Below are 21,742 nucleotides of genomic sequence, written 5' to 3' on the forward strand. Positions count from 1 at the left end.
GACAGGATGTACACTTCAGTGTGGGAGATATGGTGTTTCTCAGGATTACCGGGGAGCAGTTTCAGCCAGCCAAGGGGACTGTGAGCAAACTAAAACAAAAGTATGAGGGACCATTCTGAGTGAAGAAGAGAGTGGGGGAAGTTGCCTATGAGCTGGAGCTTCCGCACCATATGCACATGACACATCTAGTTTTTCACATGAGTTAGTTGAAGAGATGCAGGATTGATGTTGATCATCCAGAGAGAGCTGAACCACTAAGAGGACCAGCCGGGATTGTGGACAAGCCAGGATTGGAGTTGGAGAAGGTTTTGAGCTACAGAACTACAGGGATTGGTTGCCACATGAAATGGGAATATCTTGTCAGATGGAAGAATGCACCGGAAGAGGAAAGCTGGAAATTGGAGGACTCACTTTGGAGATGGAAAAAGAAGATTGAAAAGTATGAACGAAAGATACTGAGGAGATTAGGATTGTCGAGGGTGACAGCGATTTCGAGTGGGGGAGGATGTAACGTCCTGCAGTTGACTCACCAACCGGGTGAGCCCTCCCACCGTGCGAAGTAACCAAAGTTATGAAATTATGCGAAGGAGCGACCAAGGATGAGGCATTATACATTATGCGTGGGCAAGGTTGGCGTTCCTTGTTTATATGGTGAGTTGGGGGAGATCGTCGTGTCAAGCCAACCGAGGAGCGAAAGCCAAACATGAGGACGAGTTGGTGGGTGGTCCCACACCATGGGCGGGCCGACCACACAAAGGTGACAAAATGTTTGATGAACGCGTGGTTGGAGGAAGGATGGAGGGTCAGCTGAGGGTGTGACCTCCACACAAAGGAAGTGTATATATACGCGGTGGAGAGATGGCATTTCACCATCAAAATTGGCATCAAATAGTCAAGGAAAAGGTGCGAAGGAAGGGTAGAGCCGCAGCCAAGGCACAACGTTATGCACCCGCCCGCCAGGTAAGCTACACGAAGACTTTGCACGAGTTGAAGGTTCGATCGAAGGCGCGGGTGGAGGGCGTGCAAGCTGGCCTGCTCGCCAAGTCTTGAACGAGGTTAAGGTTGTAAGTTGGGCGGTGGGTCGTGCACAGGCGTGCCTGCCCGGATTGACAATAAGACTCGGTTGTGTTGTATATTCGGTTGGAGGGTGAGACCACCGTGTGGTCATGCACGGGTGGGCGCCTCACTTTGTAATGCCGGTGGAGCCTAGCTTCCGGTCATTGTAAACTTTCTCAAACTTATATAATAAAAGATTGTTTTTACAAGTAACGTGTTCTCCTGTTGTTCTATATTATTGAAGTTATGATGTTAATGGATTTCGCACATTAATGTTATGCTATTCATGAATGAAGATGAATGTTAAGGCATAGTTCGTAAAGTAAAATAACAATGGAACATGTTAATTACTTCGGCGGTGCCACACCCGAACAATTTAACGAAAAAGGAATTGGGGGCGTGACATCCTTTGTCACGCCCCTACACCTGTGGTAGTCTTTCAACCGCTTATAGCGAGGTGCGGCACTACCAATCGTTTTATTTTCACCAATACTTACGATTGTAGACTACGCCTAACATTCCACTTAACCTACTTAGTCTGTGTTTCGCAACCAAGTAATTATTAATGTTCCTTTATACCAATGAATACCCATACACATTCATTATCAACAGCAATTAACACATAAAATTGCGTAGCAGTATAAAGGGAGGGGCAACTCCCTGCAATATGAGTCTGCCCGAATCAATATATATAATCTTCTTTTACAAGTACAAGTTAAATCTTGGGAAACCCCAAATTTACACTTAGCCAATTTTCAAACTTTGGCAAACTCGGTTTCCCATCTCGTCGGCACCTCCGCACGGTCGTCGCACGACTCACCAACCCTTCATTCACCTCGTCGCACGATCGTGTTGTTTGCCCAACTTGGGCGCGCCTCGTCGTAACCAAGTCGCCACACACGGGCACCTCCGCACGAGTCACACCTCCGTTCACAATCTCAACACTTCATTGTTTCGTCGTGCACGGCACGCCCTACCCAAGTCGCCCGTCCGCACGATTCTTCGTTTTGGCGTGCACGGCGCGCCCTCGCCCGGCCGCTCGTCCGCACGTCCACCCTTTCAGCCAACTCATTCACCTGACCTCGTTCACCCGAGTCGCCACACAACTTCACCTGGTTTGCCCAAACGACCTCACCCGGGTCGCCACACGACTTCACCTGGGTCGCCCGAATGACCTCACCTGGCTCCTCCGAATGACCTCACCCGGGTCACCCGACGACCTCACCTGGCTTGCCCGAACTACCTCACCCGGTTTGCCCGAACAACCTTGCCCGAGTTTCCTGCCCAATGACCTCGTCCGAGTTCTACCGGAACAACTTTCCTGAATGACCTTTCTAAACGACTTTCTTGAACGAGTTTTACACCTGAGTTCTACCCGTCGTGCGGGCTCATCCACACATTGCAGAACTCCTTGTTTGAACTCATGTTGATCGAATGATGGTTGTTTGCCTCCAAACGCCCTCCAATATATACGGGCAGGTGGCAGGTTATGTCACCCGGCCGACCCACACCAAACGCCCAAGCCGACTCGTTCAACATGTGTTGTCTTGCCCAAGAGGAGGGTCGGCCCGCCCAACTCATGGGACCGCCCCCTCAACTCGCCCAACACCTTATAAACTCGTTTCTTGGCTCGTTTCGTTTCATATTTCGCACGTCCTTCGCACGGTGGAGTCGCCCTGCCCGTCGCACAGACCGCAGGTCCTAACATCCTCCCCCACTGGAAGTCATTGTCGTCCTCGACAATATCTCATCATTGTCATCCTCGACAATATCTCATCCCGGCAACCATTTGTCACCAAGATCACCATACCAAGGTATACACCCCATCAGTATGTCATACATCGGAAATCATCTCAATCCATGATCATCAACCACCCTGTCACAATCTCCACATGCTGCTCCCCATCGTGGAAGGCTGGTCCCTCCATCTCAAGCTACATGCTTCTTGCAACATCTCGTGTCGATCTCATCATTTTTCGTCCTTGTGTGAACCACTGCCATGATACTCCAACACAATGCTAACACATCTATGTACACGTCGGCCCCCATGTCTGAACTAGTTGGGTAGCTAATCCAACTGTCACGCTCAACCCATGAGAATGTACATCCTCATGCCACCATCAGCTGTTTCTCAGAACATCTCGTCACATCCTCAACTCGATTAAGAATCCATCTCCATACAAGTGTAAGCCATGATCAGGTCCATGAAGTAGTCCTCATCTCATCTGCAACATGTTGTCCATGATGTCTGGTACTAATGTGCTACATGAAATCTACCACATCTACCCCAACATCATCATCCATATGTGTAAAACATCCATCTCCTCAATATGAAGAGACCATCTCATCAAACCCGACTCTCGATGTGCCACATCTAGGTCCATGAAGCAACCTCCACCATAACGATATGTACCATCCCTCAAGTCTTGTCTTATAAACAAGTATACACTCGTCTCATCTATCCATGTGCTGCCCATGATCATAGATCAATTAGCTCCCATGTGTCAAAAGTGGTTAAGTCTCGGCTCCACCCATGCCCAAGTGTTGTCACCAAGGCATCATCATCGTTGTAACTCCATCACTCCAAAGTGTCTCATATCGATCCTCCACATCAAGTCACTCTTTCAAGCCATTCCCATACATGTACTCGAAAGTATGCATCCCATCCTGTATCAAAGTCTCTGACCTCAGCTCCTCAATGCATCAGATCCTCCAAGTCCACCATATATGATGTCCCCAAAAGTCACAACCTCATGTCATCATGAGCTCCATGAGTCATCTCCAACCAACATCTCAGCAAGCATACAATTCTCGGCCCAAAGGTCTCTGCAAGATGCCTCAGCTCTCCATGTAGTAGGAATGCTCCATAGTCTACTCACAACTCCATCCAAGTCCATGGCCTTGTTATACATAAGTGCACAACCTCTCCATCGGCTCATACATAAAACATCTCCATGCCACACTAGCAAATCCACCTGCACAACATCCTTGTCTTGGCACTCCTCATTGGATGCCCATAAGTGACACCTATACAAGTTCTCCTGCATAAGACTGCCATGCTCCATGTCTCCAACCTCATGTCCATGACTAAGTTTCCCATGTAGTCCAACCAAGTAGACCCATCATAACAATCGATCATCCTCATCCAAGTCTGCAATCTTTGGTCTAGTGAACTCAGTCACCCAACCATATCATCATCATCACGAGTCCCTTCCATCATAGCTCCCCCACTGAAGGTTCCACCAAGTTTTGCTCTTGGTCTCGGCCATGAGAAGTCCACCCAAGTAACCTCATACCTCAAGTGTGTGCCCTCTTCAATCTGTCCATGAGTCATGTCGGGCACTTAGCCAATTCTCCATGTGGCTAAAGCATGACCCAATCCTCCGCAATGATCATCATGTTCCTCCCTTGTCACGGGCCTTTGCACCTTCTACCATAAGGTCACAAACAACCCCAACAAGTCCTGCAACAGTCAACAATCCTTGCTTCTCCATACAAGGTCTCATCATAGACATCCATGGTAAGATGCTCCCTTGCATCGGCAAACTAATTTTGCCCTTCCCTACATACGGTTCATCTACCAAATGCTCAAGTGAAACACAAGTATCAATACTTACTTCATCATCGTGAGGCTCCTCCATGTGCGTATCCTCATTCACCCATGTCTGCAAACTGCACGATCCTGGTCCAACATGATCGATCTCAAGTTCATCCTCCATCATTGTCACATCTGCAAGATTCTCAAATATCACGACTTCCTCTTCCTTGTTAGCACAATCTGCAACATCATCTTGCTCCATTGTCCAACCAAGTTGAAGAAGTTCGTCTTCAACATTCTTTTCCAAGACTTCAAGTTCCTTTCGAATCCGGGGATTCTCTTCTTTCATCTGCTTCAACCTGTATAAGGTAAGCAAGAGCTTCCCTTCGCACTCTTCCAAACCTGCCATGCCTTGTCATTCAGCTTGGTCCAAGCACTAAGCTTCACCTCTGTTAAAGATGTTTCACGATTCACCTGAATCACCCTGACATTCCACCTGTCACCTGCAATACTTGAACTTCCTTTCAAGTCTTTGGTCTTCGTCGAATCAACTCCTTGATTCAGTTCACCAGCTCTGATACCACCTGTCACGATAGTGCAGTGGGATCAGCACTTCATCGTCAACCTGGTCATCAACCTGCTCCGATACCACCTGTCACACCCCTACACCTGCGGTAGTCTTTCAACCGCTTATAGCGAGGTGCGGCACTACCAATCGTTTTCTTTTCACCAATACTTACAATTGTAGACTATGCCTAACATTCCACTTAACCTACTTAGTTTGTGTTTCACAACCAAGTAATTATTAATGTTCCTTTATACCAATGAATACCCATACACATTCATTATCAACAACAATTAACACATACAATTGCACAACAGTATAAAGGGAGGGGCAACTCCCTGCAATATGAGTCTGTCTGAATCAATATATATAATCTTCTTTTACAAGTACAAGTTAAATCTTGGGAAACCCCAAATTTACACTTAGCCAATTTTCAAACTTTGGCAAACTCGGTTGCCCAGCTCGTCGGCACCTCCGCACAGTCGCTGCACGACTCACCAACCCTTCGTTCACCTCATCGCACGATCGTGTTGTTTGCCCAACTTGGGTGTGCCTCGTCATAACCAAGTTGCCACACACGGGCGCCTCCGCACGAGTCACACCTCCGTTCACAATCTCAACACTTCACCGTTTCCACCGTTTCGTTGTGCACGACACGCCCTACCCAAATCGCCCATCTACACGATTCTTCGTTTCGACGTGCATGGCACGCCCTCGCCCAGCCGCCTGTCTGCACGTCCACCCGTTCACCCAACTCGTTCACCCGACCTCATTCACCCGAATCGCCACACGACTTCACCCGATTCGCCCGAACGACCTCACCCAGGTTGCCACACGACTTCACCCGGGTTGCCCGAACGACCTCACTCGGCTCGCCCGAACGACTTCACCCGGGTCGGCCGACGACCTCACCCGGCTCGCCCGATCGACCTCACCCAGTTCGTCCGAACGAACTCGCCCAAGTTTCCTGCCTGATGACCTCGCCCGAGTTCTTGCCTGAACGACCTTGCCCGATTTTTGCCTGAACGACCTCGCCCGAGTTCTGCCTGAACGACTTTCCTGAATGACTTTTCTCAACAACTTTTCTGAACGACTTTCTTGAAGGAGTTTTAAACTCGAGTTCCGCCCATCGTGCGAGCTCATCCACGCACTGCAGAACTCCTTGTTCGAACTCGTGTTGATTGAATGATGGTCGTTTGCCTCCAAACACCCTCCAATATATACGGGCGGGTGGCAGGTTATGTCACCCGGCTGACCCACACCAAACACCCAAGCCGACTCGTTCAACATGTGTTGTCTCGCCCAAGAGGAGGGTCGGCCCGCCCAACTCGTGGGACCGCCCCCTCAACTCGCCCAACACCTTATAAACTCATTTCTTGGCTCGTTTCGTTTCATATTTCACACGTCCTTCGCATGGTGGAGTCGCCCTGTCCGTCGCACAGACCGCAGGTCCTAACACCCTTTGTCACGCCCCCAAGCCAGCGGTAGTCTTTCAACTGCTCTTGGCGAGGTGCGGCACCACTGAACACTTTCTTTTCACCAACACTTATGTTCGTGGACTACGCCTAACCACTCACTCCTACCTAGTTTGTGTTTTGCAACCAAGTATTATTAATGTTTCCTTTATACCAATGAACACCCATACACATTCATTAACATCAACAATTATATAAGAGAACAAAATTGCACAGTATAAAGGGAGGGGCAACTCCCTGAACAATGAGTCTACCCTACAATATATTATACAGTCTTTTACAACAGTTACAAAGCTTTACAAGTATACTTGGTAACCCCAAGTTTCATACTTAACCAATTTTACAATATTCAACAAAACTCGGTTGCCTAGCTCGTCGAAACCTTCACACGGTCGTCGAACGACTCACCAACCTTTCGTTCACTTTTTTGCATGATCGTGTTGTTTGCCCAACTCGGGCACGCCTCCAAGTCGCCACACACAGGTGCCTCCACCCGGGACACACCTCCGTTCACAATCTCAACACTTCACCAAGTCACCGTGCACACTTTCACCACGGGCGGGCGCTCACCCGTATCACCCAAGAACCCGTGCCAAGTCGTCGCACAAATCGGGCGCTCACCAACGTTTCACCGTCGAGCGCTCCACACATCACCCGGGTGCCACACACACCGTGCATGCCTTTCTCCAACCGGCGGGCGACCTTGCCCACGCCTTCACCCAAACCAAGAGTCGACACTTACCTCTGTGCGGTCTTGCCCAAGAACGGGCGCATCATCCAAATCTGCGCCTTCACCTCTTGTGCGTCCACCCTTTAGTTCTGCGCCTTCTCTTTCACATGAGCGAAGATACTTTGTGTTGAGCAATGAGTGATCGATTGTCAAATGAGCTCCATGCGTGGTATACTTATACGCTACCATGGATCAGTTGTGCCAACTCTCGGCTGACTCTTGTCTTTCATTAACCAACGCATTCGTTTGCCATTTTACATGGTCGGCCCATTGCCAACACCCAAACTAACAAATCTTCCATCGTTGGCTTTTATGAATGAACTCCCTAGCTCGTCCCTTATAAATATACAACCTGCTCCTCACTTGTACGCACTCACTCCAAGTGTTTTGCTCTGTCGTGATGCTAACTCGTGCGCTTAGTGGCTAGTGAGAACCGCAAGTCCTTACATCTTCCTCCACCTAAAGTCGTTGTCTTCCTCGACAACATACCATCCTGGTAGCCATCCACCAAGATCAATATCAATATCTGTCTCCTCCTCGATCCATGATGTTAACTCCTCCATATACTGCAAACATCCCTGCAACATATGTAGAACTTCCATCTCCACCATGTGTCGTCCTCATCTTGTGAAATGTCCTCCTCGTCTGCCTGATGCCCACATCTCTCCATGTCGAACACCATCTCAGATTAGCCTGATATCAACATATCTCTGCACACTTCCGAACCCCATGTTTGAACTAGTTGGGTAGCTAGTCCAACTGTCATGCTCAAGCCATGAGAGTGAACATCCTTATGCCTTCACCAGTCTATCTCGGATTCTGCCACATCTTGGACTCACCAAAAATCTCACCATGCTCAGGTCCATGGAAACTCCATCCCATCTGCAACATGTCATGATGCTTGATTCCAAGCCATCCCTACACCATCTGTCATACCTGCTCAACCTATTTTAAGGACTCACTGCCATGAGCAGCTAACAATGAGCCCCATCTTCTTTCCCATCTAAGAAGAGTGGAGGGAGTAGAGCCTGAAAGCTCATCCTCACTAATCAACTCAATCCATCTGTCAGGATCTTCTGTCTCCATCCTCTGTAGATAAATGACCTGATCCTCCTCCCGGACATTCGGCCTCACATATGCCTCATCATCATCATCATCATCCTCGACCACTTCTAGCGTTCTTGACACATCCAAGATACTATCTGAAAGAGTCTTGATGACTAATGACTGCTCGGTAAGCTTTGCCTCAACCATGGACAACCGCTTACTCATCTCTTCCATCCTCTTCTCATCCTCCATTTGCATTACTGCCAAATTATAATCAGCCTTTGTCACTCCAATGGTTGGCACACCAATGGGTACATCTTCCCTTCCATCATAAATGTACAGCCTCTTCAAATGTGGAACAACCATCGCATCAAACTGTTTCAAGAATTCCATTCCCAGCACAGCTTCATAGTCATCTATCCGCACTATAGTGAAGTCGACCTTCCCTGTCCATTCACCAAGTGTTGTGTCCACCTTTTCAACTACACCAAGAACACTATCAGGAGGAGAATTGAATGTCTTCATCAATGCCTTCACCGGTACAAATTTCAGCCCAATCCTTCTCGCAGTATCTTCTCCCATGAAGTTGTGAGAGGCCCCACTATGCACCATAGAGAGTATATTAGCACCGTCAACCTTCATCCGAACATACTCCAACTTGTTCCTCTCAGGATCCCTCCGAGAGACCACTTCTGTAGCAGCAGCAGCACCAAGTATCTGCATCATCCCCACATAAGCTTCTTCATTCTTCGCATTAGATTGTGCAATCGCAGCCACTTTCAGCCTAGAAGGACAATTCTTTACCGTATGTGGTTCAGCACATATCCAACACTTCAAAGCTTTCTTTGTCTTCGACTTATCATCCGATTTCAAAGCATCCTCTTTCGTCTTCTCTTTCGACTTGTTAGACTTCTTCCTCCTATCATCAAAAGTCTCATCATAATGCTCCACCAACCTATCCACAATAGCAAAAGCTTCTTCAAGTGTTCTAATCCTCTGCCTCTTCACTTCATTGTGTGCCCAAGGCTTCAACCCAATAATGAAATTGAACACCTTGTCCCTCTCCGCCATGTCAGGAAGTTCCAGAACCACACTTGCAAACTCCCGTTGATATGTCTGAAGGTTCCCTGTCTGCTTTATGAACTTTATCTTCATCCTTGCTTCCCACGTTTCATCCTGAGGACTTAAATGAGCATGCAAAGCTTTCTTCATCTCATCCCACGAAGTAGTGTCACCAGCACTACCATTGGCAACCTGATCCATCCGTCTTCGCCACCACATCATAGCATCCTTTGTCAAGAACTGAGCAGCTACCTTGACCTTCATCTCATCATCAGATAGACCCAATCGTTCCAAGTATTGCTCCATGTCCCATAGAAAGATCCCAAGAGTCTTTGCACTTCTTGTACCATCGTAAGATTCTGATTCCTTGAATTTCACATGAGGCACTCCTCCACCTGAGTTATGCCTCACGGCCTTCTTCAACACCGTGATCTCATCTCTGGCTTCGTCAAGAGATTTCTGCAAGTCCACGATCTCTGCAAGACCCCGGTCTCTTGCCTCTTCAACCTCCTTGACCCTTATTTCAAGTTGTGTACACATAAGATCAATGTACTCGTGTTGAGTTCGGAGTTCATCGAGCTCTTCCTTCATCTTCGAATTGGCCTCTTGATCTCTCTCGATCAAGTCCATCTTCTTGGTCCAGAAAGCTTCTAAGTCCTCCATCTTCTCCAACACTTTCTCAATGAATGCCATAGTAGCATCCTTCGCACCGTGACTAGACCCAACCTGTGATTCAGCTGCCATTGCTAACAACTTCCTTCTTCTTTGCAATCTAGTTTCAACCATCCAACAGCTTCACCAAGTTGCCTGCAACCTGAACTAGCCCTTGTTCCACTTATGTGAAACAGCTTCCTTCGCCTGCAAGTACCTGCTTCCAACTGCCACCAATTTCCAAGTGTTCCCACACCTGCACTTCGTCATGAGCAACCTTGCTCTAGCACCAACTCCAACCGAGCTCTGATACCACCTGTCACTCCCCCAGGCCAGCGGTAGTCTTTCAACCGCTCTTGGCGAGGTGCAGCACCACCAAACACTTTCTTTTCACCAATACTTATGTTCGTGGACTACGCCTAACCACTTACTCCTACCTAGTTTGTGTTTCGCAACCAAGTATTATTAATTTTTCCTTTATACCAATGAACACCCATACACATTCATTAACATCAGCAATTATACAAGAGAACACAATTGCACAGTATAAAGGGAGGGGCATCTCCCTGAACAATGAGTCTGCCCTACAATATATTATACAGTCTTTTACAACAGTTCAAAGCTTTACAAGTATACTTGGTAACCCCAAGTTTCATACTTAGCCAATTTTACAATCTTCGGCAAAACTCGGTTGCCTAGCTCGTCGGCACCTTCGCACGGTCGCCACACGACTCACCAACCCTTCGTTCACCTTGTCGCACGATCGTGTTGTTTTCCCAACTCGGGCGTGCCTCCAAGTCGCCACACACGGGCGCCTCCACCCAAGACACACCTCCGTTCACAATCTCAACACTTCACCAAGTCACCGTGCACACTTGCATGACGGGCGGGCGCTCACCCGAGTCACCCAAGAACCCGTGCCAAGTCGTCGCACAAACCGAGCGCTCACCAACGTTTCACCGTCGGGCGCTCCACACACACCGTGCACGCCTTTCTCCGACCGGCAGGCGACCCTGCCCACGCCTTCACCCAAACCAAGAGTCGACACTTAACTCTATGCGGCCTTGCCCAATAACGGGCGCATCATCCAAATTTGCGCCTTCACCTCTTGTGCGTCCACCCTCTAGTTCTGCACCTTCTCTTTCACATGAGCGAAGATACTTTGTGTTGAGCGATGAGTGGTCGATTGTCAAATGAGCTCCATGCGTGGTATACTTATACGCTGCCATGGATCAGTCGTGCCAACTCTCGGCCGACTCTTGTCTTTCATTAACCAACGCCTTCGTTTGTCATTTCACATGGTCGGCCCATTGCCAACGCCCAAACTAACAAACCTTCCATCGTCGGCTTTTATGAACGAACTCCCTAGCTCGTCCCTTATAAATATACGACCTGCTCCTCACTTGTACGCGCTCGCTCCAAGTGTTTTGCTCTGTCGTGTTGCTAACTCGTGCGCTCGGTGGTTAGTAAGAACCGCAGGTCCTTACACCCTTGGTCTAATTCACGACGTAGATTATCCCGACATCAAGTTCAGATTGGAGTTTTTCCTTGCCTTCAACATGTCCTTCCCCACATACAAAGAAAACACCACAACTTTCCCCCACATACAAAGAAAACACCACAACTTTCGCAAATTCATTAGTGTTCTCCAGTTTTATTAAAAATTTTAAATTTATATTACAAAACTAAAATACAACTTTAACCCATATATATATATTATCACATCTAATAAATATTATATAATAAAATATTAAAAAAATTTATTTTATTTTATTCATCTCAAAATATATACAACATAAATATACAAATAAAATTTTAGCTTTTTCTTTTTCATGGGTTGAAATATATTTAATCATCAAAACTTTAAATATTTTAAACACCATATTATTTGATTTTTATTTTTTAATATACAACAAAATTTTTAATAAAACCAAATATCTTTAAAAGATAATTAAATATTTTATTACTAAAACATTATTCTTCTCATTTCTTTAATTTTCAATTAAATACCAAATATTTTATAAATAAAATAAAATTACATTCACTCTATTTTTCTCTCTTTCTACTACTATAAGTATTGCATTTTCCCTCTTCCACTTTCTACTCTCTTCCTTTAATAACACAATATTCCACTTCGGCCATATAATCTATACTAATTTTTTTCACAGATTTTTTATGATAATTTCAAATATATTAAAAATTAAATAAGATTTTTATAATTATGTGGTTACCCATTAAATTTATAAAATTTTTAACAAATTTTTTTTGGCAAATTTAAATATATAAAAATATATTCACAAGAAAATTTCAAAACCGAAAGGAAAATATAATTTTTCCATAATTTAAAATATAAAACTAAAACTAAAAATATCACAAACTAAAAGAAAAATATTTATAATTTAAAAACATACGCACGTTTTTAATATCTAAAAAATAAGAAATCAAATTAAAATATTTATAATTTAAAATCAAAATTTTTAATAATTAAAATTATTAAACATTAATAGAAAAATTATAATATAAAACAAGCTAAATAATTGTTTTTTGATAATTAAAAATATTAAATGTATGTATAATTTAAAAGCAAATAAATATTTTGAAAAAATAAAACCAGACAAAATGGAAATTTACAAAAAGCTGGCAAAAGGAGTATCGTTCTCTTTTGTGCAGCGAATTCAAATTTTGAAGCAGATGCTGTTGGGAATGAAATGCCCGGCCCTATTACCAAACCAAAAAGCTATCAGTTCAGAGAGTCTTGACCGTTTGAAAAGGAGTATATAATACATTCTCGCATGCCAAACATCTGCAGACTTTCATCTCTTCTTCTGTTTCTTTACATTGCATTGGCTTGCCTTTGTTTTTCGGTCGATGTGTGTTTCCTCAGTTGCATGGCCATGCATCCTGGTTTTTATAGTTATTTTTTAGTTTTCGTATGTTTTTAATTTTCATCGGTTTTCCCTTTTGATTGTAACTGATGTGTTCCTTTTCTTTTTAATTGTAATTCCTCGTTCTTTCTTTTGCTCTGTGTGTTTACCTCGATTGCCGGGGTGATTTTATTTTATTGCTGTTATGTAAAGCGGGAGAATCGCTAGAGATGAAAGCCGTGTCACCAAATGGAGTGGACGGGCAGGTATGCACTTGTTTTTCAATACATATTTATTCAGATGGTTTTGCACAGTGAGAAGCCTTGTAAGAATTTGCACTTGTTTTCTGGTTTTAGCTGCATAAAACCCTAATCATTAAACCATTTTTCTTGATTATTTCTACTTCACGACGAAGCTATGGGAATTGCAAGGGTTTCACGACGAAGCTATGGGAATTGCAAAGGTTTTAACGATAGAGATATTACTCTTATTTTATTTGTCAGTTTTTGCTTATCAATTTTGATCTGGTTTGTAATTTTGTAACAGGTTAAAGGGAGGGTTATGAGATAAGAAGCTTTGGTTTCTATGCCTGCCTTATGTTTATCCGGCTCAATCCACCTCGATCCGCCTCCGACGCTGTGTTCAAAATTTTGTAAAATGGTGTTTTATATGGTTTTCTGTGAATTTGGGAAGCCGAGATTGACAGGCGGGACAGGACAGGAACGTGACAAAGGATGCTGGTACACCTTTTGGTCTCTGTAAGATAAGCGACGATCCTTTAATTCTTGGTTTCCAAGATAGATAAAACATTCACGTTTAATAATATTGTAACAGATGGCTTTTGTCCTTTGGACACGCGGAAAGAAATGGGACAGAATATAAACGTGCGAAAGGACATCCGTACGCCTTATAGGTAAGCAAAGCATGTCTTCTGTATCTCTGGTCTTTTGCAGGTACATATTGTGTCAATATATGGGCGGCCCCACCATTTCACTCTCCTCGACGGTGTGGATTATTATCTGAACGACTACCTGGGGTCTGAAGCGGGCGTCTCCACGGTCGAAAAATGCAGTAGCCTGTGCAATTTCAGTTGCTTCTGCAATGCTGCCTTCTTCCGCACCAGTTCCTCCTCGTGTTACCTTGCGGACGGCCCGCTATGGACCCTGAAATTGACTACGAACCAGACATACAAGGCCTAGGCCTATATCAAGGTTCTCGGTAAGTTGCCTCCTAATGTGATTTCCGACTCTAGTAATTAGCCAGGATCACGCTGGGCTCGGCGGCCGTGGCTCTGTTCCTCTGCCTGTTAACAATCCTATTCGTGCGAAGGAGCGGAACGAAGGTCGTAGTCATGGATGAAGGGATCTATCCGGAAGAAATGAAGGAGGAGGCCTTCTTGAAGACGCTTCCTGGGCTGCCGCCGATTCCCGCCAGAGGCTCCCGTTTTACGGTTCTTTAGATAAATGCGCTATTCTCGTGTCCGAACGGCGACAGAGGGTGTTTGACGTGGGAACAGCGTTACAACGTGGCAGTGGAAACTGCCAGGGGCCTGGCTTATCTGCACGAGCAGTGCAGAGAACCCATCATGCACTTGGACATAAAGCCTGCGGTCAGGTAAAAAAAACCACCTCTTAGTAGGACAGAATATAAACGTGCTAAAGCATGTCCGTATACCTTTTCCTTTGTTTCATGATAACGAGTAAGGTACTGACTCTTGCAATCATGCTTTCCCAAAGACACAAAATCATTCACTGATCTCTGTATCTCATGGTCTCTGCAGGTACATGTAATGTTAATCTATGTAGCTAGGCCTTCGGTCAGGTAAACAACCAACCTCTTAGATGATTAGTGTTAACATTAATTTCTTCAGTATTTCTCTTTATATTCGCATTCTTTTTTCAGGTAATTTTATTTTGTTGAAGGGTTTCCCCGTTAGAGAATGGCCTGCATTAATATGTGTGGAGCGATAAATGTACTATTATCTGTTCGAGCTTTTGGAAGGAGTCACGGATACAAGTCTGTTGAAGAATATCGCTAGGCTCCATCATGTAGGTACACCTTATTTTGGCTGGGTGCTTTTCGTTGGCCTTTTTTATTTTCTTATTTCGCTTTTATCCATTGGTTACGCGATTTACTTTGTATGTTGTTATTTTTCTTTTCTAATTTATATATTTCAGTTGAGTTTTAAATTTTTAGTTAAGTATATCGACATGATGAGATTATGACTTGGTAAAGAACGGCATAGAGCCGTATGAATTGTTATTCACATTCTAGACTGAATCTGTAGGAAACCTCAAGGGTTTTAATCATTGACATGTCGTGGGAAAGCTCATTTACATTTAATTTTTTTGCTTGCTTATTAGTTTGGCTCATTGTTGAAATAAACTTTGATTTGCAAAAGGTGAAAAGAAGGATTCCATTGAGGATGAAGATGAGATCATAATATAATATTTCTCTCAAGGCAAGAGCTGAATGTCCTCCACAAGTTTGTTTGGTATGCTTAAATCATTTCTATATGCAAGATCATATCTGGTTTTAAAAGCATTTGCAATTCTTTATTCTCTTTGAATTAAGTTTGAGCTGTGATTTTCATCTGTACGTGTGTGTCTGTCTCATTGTTAGAGTGAGATTTCTTTCTCAAGCTCTCTAAGAGGGTGTTTAAATAATTTGCAGATGAGATGACGTGTTGGAGAAGGAGAGAAGATGAAGAACATGATCAATCTTTCTTTCCTATTTTCTGTGAAGTATGTTGTGAATGGTGGTCCATATCGACCTCCCACTCTCCCATTCTTTGCTTGGATACACAGGTACATATTTTGTTTGTTATACTCTCCATAGGTAGTTACAAATGTTGTCATTCTGAGTTTTTCAAAAGGAGAGAAGACATTCAATAATTTGTTACTGTGAACTAATCTAGAATCATATAACTTCAAGTTTTGCTTCTAATTAAGTCCATATATTCATTAATTTTATGTGCAAAGATATTAATACATGGTCAAGCATAAACTAGGTCGAAACATTTTAATGCATTAATACATCTTATGAATTTTATTTATCTCTAGAAGATCAAAATAGAAAGAAAGTCAAGAAAAATTCAAAGACTTTGATTATTACCAACTTGTTTAAATCACATTATAATTTTAGAAGGAACAATGACCATGGGTTTGAAGAAGGAAAAGCTGCCTTACTATGCATAGGCATGGGCAGGGGCATCTTGTAGGTCATAATTGGGGTGGTTATATGCCTAATCTTGGTATGGCTAGTTGTTACTAGGTTGATCTGCTTGGTGATCAACAATTTCTTGTCCTCCACCTCTCTATACTCTATCAAGATAAATCTTGAGGGCCTATAGTCTCTATGTCATATTGAGGACTTTTATATTAAAATTTTCTTGTTCTGTCAAAATTTCACTAAAAGAACTAGATGGTTCTAGAGGAAATGTTATCCTGAAGTCAAATGATAGTTGGTATTTATGTCAATTATTGTAGCTGTGAGTTGTATTGATGTCATATGCTTTAAACTTTTAAATTTCATATGTTACATTTCATTTAGCTCTTTCAATTTCGATGGATAAATTTAATTCTTCATTTTCAACCCTCACCAAGTTTTGGATGAATAATAGCCTCTTTTCTTTTTTCTTTTATTTTGAAAGTGTGGGAGATTTCTTAATCTAACCTTCAATGAGTGGGTGAAAGTATTACTTAGTCTTTAGTGAACAACCCAACTAAGCTATCATGAGTCCAACCATTGTCCTTCTTAGCCACGAAGGATCCCCTAGTAAACTGTGTAAGCTATGCATCATGCCTTATTTCTTGTGATTTTTTAAGAGAAAGTGTGAGATAGAATCAGGCTTAAACCATCATGTAGAGGTTGTTGTCCTTAATGAGGAATCATTTTGTTTGGTGAAGAAGATGAATGCTACTCCTACCCAAAATAGAGGGATATTGTCACATAATGTCTATTGGACACCAAATGTAGAAATGTTGCTTGAAACATTTTCATCTCTTGCTTTGTTTTCATATTGTTATAGTAAAGGCTACGTGAATTTTGAAATCATATAGATCCTTTTCATGGTAACTTGAACATAGACACTCTATTCCAGGCATACTCAAACCCATCTTAAGAGTGGAGACAAATAGAAGAAGTGCCTATCACATCATTTTACTAGAAGACATCAAAATTTTGTAATGGAGTCCATAAATCAGATTTAATCCGGTGTATTATAGTGATCAATCCAATTCCATTGGATTTGGAGGTAGAGGTTTCTTCCAATCATAAAAGAGTTGAAATTTTACGACTTCCATTAGAAGGTGATTTCAAATCTTAGCATAGCTATTGATTAAAATCTTATGAATAATTGTAACCCATAGTATTCCCTCCCATATTACAACATCAATCATAACCTCCTCCAATGCATAGAAAGAATCTTGTATGATAATATGAGTATGACCTCCTAATGTGACATGCGAAAGGACATTCGTACACCTTCGCCCTTCGTTCATTGCAATTTCAATTACTCCCGTAATGTTGCCTTCTTACGCAGCAGTTCCTCGTTGTGTTACCTTGCGGACCACCTACTATCAACCCTGAAACTGACTACGAACCAAACATACAAGGCCTAGGCCTATATCAAGGTTCTTGTTAAGTTGCCTCCTAATGTGATTGCGTTGAGCTCGGCGTTCGTGGCTCTGTTCCTCTGCCTGGTAACGATCCTATTTGAGTGAAGGAGCTGAGCGAAAGTCGTAGTCATGGATGAAGGGATCGATCTGACACAAATGAAGGAGGAAGGCTTCTTGAAGAGGCTTCCTTGGCTGCCGTCGATTCCCGCCAGAGGCTCTTGTTTTACAGTTCTTAGGATAAATGGGCTATTCTCGTGTCTGGACGACAACAGAGGGTGTTTGACGTGGGAACAATGTTGCAACGTGGCAGTGGAAACTGTCAGGGCCTGGCTTATCTGCACGAACAATGCAGAGAACCCATCATGCACTTCGACATGAAGCCTGCGATTAGGTAAAAAAAGGCTACCTCTTAGTAGGACAAGAGATAAATGTGCTAAAGCATGTCCGTATACCTTTTCGTTTGTTTCATTATAACGAGTAAGGTACTGACTCTTCCAATCTTGCTTTCCCAAAGGCACAAAATCATTCACTGATCTTTGTATCTCATGGCCTCTATAGGTACATGTAATGAAAATCTATGTAGCTAGGCCTTCGGTCAGGTAAACAATCAACCTGTTATATGATTAGTGTTATCATTAATTTCTTCAGTATTTCTCTTTATATTCGCATTATTTTTTTAGGTAATTTTATTTTGTTGAAGGGTTTTCCCCGTTAGAGAATGGCCTGCATTAATATGTGGGGAGCAATAAAAGCACTGTTATCTGTTCGAGCTTTTGGAAGGAGTCATGGATACAAGTCTGTTGAAGAATATCGCTAACCTCCATCATGTAGGTACACATTATTTTCGCTGGGTGCTTTTCGTTGGCTTTTTCTTTTCCTTTTTCGTTTTTATCCATTGATTACGCGATTTACTTTGTATGTTGTTATTTTTATTTTCTAATTTATATATTTCAATTGAGTTTTAAATTTTTGTATGTTGTTATTTTTATTTTCTAATTTATATATTTCAATTGAGTTTTAAATTTTTAGTTAAGTATCTCTACATAATGAGATTATGCCTTGGTAGAGAATGACATAGAGCCCTAAGAGTTGTTATTCACAAGAGAGGTTAAACACTAATTATTAAATCTATTTTAGACTGAATTTGTGGGAAATCTCAAGGGTTTTAATCATTGTCATGTTGTGGGAAAGCTCATTTACATTTTTTTCTTGCTTATTAGTTTGGAATTTGGATCATTGTTGAAATAAACTTTGATTTGCAATAGGTGAAAAGGAGGATTCCATTGAGGATGAAGATGAGATGATAATATAATATTTTTCTTTCAAGGCAAGAGCTGAATGTCCTCAGGTTTGTTTGGTATGCTTAAATCATTTCTATATGCAAGATCATACCTGGTTTTAAAAGCATTTGTAGTTCTTTATCCTCTTCAAATAAATTTTGAGTTGTGATTTTCATTTGTTTCTATATCTATTGTGTGTGTATGCCTTAGTGTTAGAGTGAGATTTCTTTCTCAAGCTCTCTAAGGGGGTGTTTAAATAATTTGCAGATGAGATGACATGTTGGAGAAGGAGAGAAGATGAAGAACATGATCAATCTTTCTTGCCTGTGAAGTATGTTATGAATGGTGATCCATATCAACCTCCCACTCTCCCATTTTTTGCTTGGATACATAGGTACATATTTTGTTTGTCATACTCTCCATAGGCAGGTACAAATATTGTCATTCTTGGTTTTTCAAAACGAGAGAAAACATTCAGTAGTTTGTTACTATGAACTAACCTAGAATCATATAAATTCAAGTTTTGCTTCTAATTAAGTCCGTATATTCATTAAATCTATGTGAAAAGATATTAATACATGGTCAAGAATAAACTAGGTCGAAACATTTTAATGCATTAATGCATCTTAAGAATTTTATTTATCTCGAGAAGAGTAAAATAGAAAGAAAGTCAAGACAAATTCAAAGACTTTGATTAATACCAACTTGTTTAAATCATCGGTTTGAAGAAGGAAAAGATGCCTTACTATGCATAGGCATGGGTAGGGGCATCTTGTGGGTCATAAGTCGGGAGGTTATATGCCTAATCTTGGCATGGCTAGTTGTTACTAGGTTGATTTGCTTAGTGATCAACAACTTCTTGTCCTCCACCTCTCTATACTCTATCGAGATAAATCTTAAGGGCCTGTTGACACCTAATCCGAAACGGATGAGGTGAAGCCCGACAGTCATCTAGAAGATGAACTGATCCGTTTCTTGTGTATATAAATAGTAGTTATCTAATGTGAAATAATCAGTTCTGTCTTGCACTCATAAATTGCTGGAGTTACCCTGGCCTGACATGGTATCAGAGCACAGTTCCCAAAATAGGTTGTAACTCCTGCCGTGAGCACTGTGCTGCTCTGTCCTGCGCCCCTCTGTCCTGTCTGTCCTGCGCTGCTCTGCCTCTGCCTGGCCTGAGACTGCCAGAGACTGCGCATTAATTTTTTATAAACGTTTGTCTGAGCTGCCCCTCTGACAACGCATCTGTGCATCAGTTTTCTTGAGTACACTGACAATGGGGACATCGGCTCCGCGATAATGCAATGGTGTGATGCTCGGATATTCTTTTCTGTCCCGCGGTGTCCCATATCTCAGGCTGCGGATCAACAGCGAAACTCCCACCGAGGAAGGCCGCCCCTCCACGAATTCATCGTATATGAATCAAGCCTTGTTTTGACAGATGTGGAGTCGCCCAGAATGACCACCTTACTGCGTTAATATTGAAGCCTGAGGTATCGTTTTGGTGAAAACTGCGGTATTGTTTTGGTGAAACTGCGTTGTTGGTATTGTCTTGTTAATGGTGGTATGCGACTGCGTTTTTTATTTGATAGACTGACACAAAATAATGTTGGGAAGATACTTGTAAACCAAACAAAATTGCATACAGTTCTAAACAGTGGTATCGTTTTTTGCCTGCGTTTAATGTATTTGATGCTGCATTATTTGTAAACTGTGGTAAGAACTGAGTTGCGCAGTGGTTCAGTGTTTGTATCCGTCAGCCCAAAGCAGAATCAATAAGTGGGTTCAAGTTCTCCCTGTTGCAGTGAGTATTGTATCCAGTGCGGTGTGCGTTCTATCCCCATCTAAAAGGCAAGGGATTAGTCATCCCGTGACAACAAAATGACCTAATATTCGAGGCTCTGGTCTAAGTGTGGCATCAGAGCACTTGAAACTGTGAAACCGGATGTTGGTGCGAGCCCACAAGGGTCGATCTAATTGCACATCACGTATAAAGGACTGTAAACTTCCAGCAATCCAGCGTTCATTCTAGCAATTCATTGCCAGACACTTGTGGCAACGAAGAGGTGGTGTGGTACCTGCAATATATCTTTTTTGTAATCTGTGCATCATTTTTGAGATTACGGGATTTGAAAACTGATAGTCAAAGTCATCTGAGCGCCCTCTTTTTCTCAAAACAGTGATATATTGATGTATGTGAAGCAGTGAGCGCCCTTTTTTTTTTTCAAAACAATGATATATTGATGTATGTGAAGCAGTGAGCGCCCTCTTTTTTTTTTCAAAACAGTGATATATTGATGTATGTAAAGCAGTGAGCGCCCTTGGTTTTTTTGTTGAGATATTGATATATGTAAGCAGTGAGCGCCCTAGTTTTGTTGAACTGTGATATATGTGAGCAGTGATATATATATGTTATGGAAAATAAAATCCATAAGGCTATCATATAAGGATTTTTTTTCTCTCTCTCAACAGAAGTGTTTTTGGCAGAGATATTTTTTTTTTCCCACAGAATGCATTCAATCATTTCTATGGTCGGAATAGTTCTCACTGGCAAGGAGAACTATTCTGAATGGTCCCGGATGGTAAAACACACCCTTATCTACAATGAGCTGTGGAAAGGTGTGTGTGTCGGAGAAGAAGACAGAGACCCTGTGCAGCCCACATCAGACAAAGAACTCGCCATTTGGGAAAACAAGAACAGCAAAGCCTTTGCATTGATCGCAGCATCTGTCAATGAGGAAGTAAGTCGTCATATTTCCTGCTATTCCACTGCCTTTGAAGCTATACAAAAGCTGAAAGAACTCTATGATACACATTCTGCACTTGAAGTTGTTCAGCGCATGATTAAACTCTTC

The sequence above is a fragment of the Pinus tabuliformis genome, chromosome 1_1 (assembly GCF_031772625.1).
Source record: "Pinus tabuliformis cultivar Carrire ecotype Pingquan chromosome 1_1, CPIR1, whole genome shotgun sequence".
In the NCBI taxonomy this organism is placed as follows: Eukaryota; Viridiplantae; Streptophyta; class Pinopsida; order Pinales; family Pinaceae; genus Pinus; species Pinus tabuliformis.